The sequence below is a fragment of the Phocoena sinus genome, chromosome 2, assembly GCF_008692025.1.
Source record: "Phocoena sinus isolate mPhoSin1 chromosome 2, mPhoSin1.pri, whole genome shotgun sequence".
NCBI lineage: Eukaryota > Metazoa > Chordata > Mammalia > Artiodactyla > Phocoenidae > Phocoena > Phocoena sinus.
This window is the reverse complement of record NC_045764.1, coordinates 97019454-97022140: the sequence shown is the minus strand read 5'-3', so window position 1 is coordinate 97022140 and position 2687 is coordinate 97019454.

Here is a 2687-nt window from a genome sequence, read left to right as displayed (position 1 = left end):
TGTCTCTACACCGAAACTATTAATATTAAAACCTCCCTTCAAACACTGCCCCGACGGTCTCCATTCTCATCACAATCTGACCGGCCTCCCCCATCAGGCCCTCGTTGCCCCTGCGCCGAAGCTTCCTCCCAGCCCGGCCCCGACAGAGGGAACTCCAGCGACAGCGCACGACGCCCTTAGCTGATTACGGCGACTGTTAGGTGGCCCTCCTCGCCCCCGTCGATCTGAAGCACGTCTGCCTATCTCTGTCTAACACACACACACACACACACGCGCGCGCGCGCAAACGGAAGGCCAGGTGAGGGCCAGGGCAGCCGGCGCGGAGGGGGAGAGTCTGCACTCCCGCTGCCCCTGCCCAAGCCCCCACACGCACGTCTGCACCGACCCGGCTCGGTGGGCGGCGGGCGAGGGACTGTGGCTGCGAAGCCGGCACATCCAGACACCGGCCCTTCTCACACAGTGGCAACTTGCAGCGGAGGTCCAGGCTCCTTATCAAATTGCTGGCCTGCAAGACTAATGGGGAACTTGTGGAGGATCCCTGTCCAGTCCCTTTGAAGGAAGGTCCCTCCTCTGACAGCTGCTAGAGATATTAGCCACATTTCCCTTCCCAAATCTGCTCCGGGTTAACAGGCCCACAGGGGTGGGAGGGGGCGAGGAGGCCAGGAGGATCCTGATGGACGCTTCTCTGCAAATCTAACCAGGGTGAGCTGGGGCGAGTGCGGGGCGCTGACCTGGCATGGGGGGAGAAGGGGGGTGGGCGGAAGACACAAACTTCCCTGATCTCTTCTCTCATTTTCCTTCAAAACGTGGCTTCTTGCTCAATTCCCAACCCTTAACAGATGGCGACTGCAGTTCTCTCAGAATCTCTTAAAGAAAGGGAAACCTTTGGAATTTATTTCTGCTTTTGCTTTTCCATATAAATAAAAAAGTGTTTTTATATTACTCTTGTTTTGGAGAACATAAGCAATTTTATTCAGACTACAGTATTTCCTTTAACACTATATGGTTGTCAAAACACCATTCCCAGTTTCTTTGCTTTTGACAGCTGAGTCTTTCTTAAATATACCCAAATCGGAACTCTTTATACTAAATAGTAAACCCGAGATAGGAGCAAGTGCCTTCCGAGGTGGTATAAAAAAAAAAAAAGCATTATAAAAATTGGACAACTCTTACCACCTCTCTGTCTTAGCTTATGGAGGGTGGGGGGAAGCAAGGAAATGCAAACAAATATTATTATTATTCACCTCCAAATATTTAAGAGGGTTAAGGTAATAGGGTGTGAAGTTGTTAAAGAAATCAGACCCGAGATGATTTTATTCATTAAAACCAAGGATAGAGGGGTTCTGGGATCTAAACTGCGATGAAATAGCTTAATAATAATTTCATTAAACACTTTCTAACCATGAGCCAACTACCAAGTAAACCCTTCAGCATTTACTCTACTGAGAGGAAAGGAAGAAAAACTTTGCCAAAAAACGTTTTTCAGCTGATGTGAGAGTTAATTTATAAATGAAGGACCTGTCAAATTTTACATACAAGCATTCATATTAAAAATAGACAAATATTTAAAATTTGCAAAAAGACTTCAGGTGAAATTGGACAACAAAAATGAGAGGGAAGCTCTTTCTATTCCAAGTGGCACAGAATTTCTCCATGAACAGTTAGCTTGCATCGGAAGTGTTACTTCTGTGTTTAAACAGCAGAACGTCAATTAAACTAGTAAATGGATTTATAAAAATTCTACCTAAAAATGATACAAAACAATAGAAGTTTTTTTCCTTGTTCCTTTGTATACAACTTCTATTAATGTCTGTTTGTTTGTTTGTTTTGCAATGGGAAGATGGAAGAACCCAAAATAAGATACAAACTTGAATTTCTGGGATAGTAAATGATTTCCCAATCAGGCTGACATCACACAACTAAGCTAGAGTTTATGATAGTATCCCTTCTGAACATAGGGTTCAAAGTTTGTGTGTTACAAAGTTCCAGGATAGTATATTTATTTGTGAAATTGAGGGGGCATGCTAATACCGCACACCTTTTTTCACTTTGCGTACTTTAGCAGGCATGGCTTGTGCAGTATCATCAGGCTGACAGAGATGTTGAGGAAAGTTGCGTGGAACTTTGAAAACGGCATTACATTGCCTGTTTTGTTGTTGTTTTAGAAAACAAGTTTAAGTTTAGTGAGCAAATCATCACACTAGCGTGCCTGCACATGGAGTTGTCTGAAATAAAAACACATCATACTATATTAAATATAAATGATTAAGTAATCTCTTCAACTCAGGATTTCAGACTCCATAGAAGTTTACTCACCTATGAACATCTATATGTAAATTTTAATTTACACATTCAACAGTATTTTAGTAACTAAGAGAGAAAAAACACAGGTAGATGAATTATCTTTGAGCACAGACGTTAGTTATTTCTGATGATGTAAAATTAACCCCGAAAAAGCCCTTTATTCCGGCAGAGAATGAACACGAGAAGCTTCATCTGAAAGTATTTTTTTTTTAACATAATGCATCTAAAAAGGAGGTTGGACGTGTTGGTGATCTTTCAACCTGGCTCATAACACACACACACACACACACACACACACACACACACACACACAGTTTCGTACCTTTAGAAGTTTTCTGCTGGTAGAATTTATAGGCCAAATATATACTGAAAGCCTACAGAGG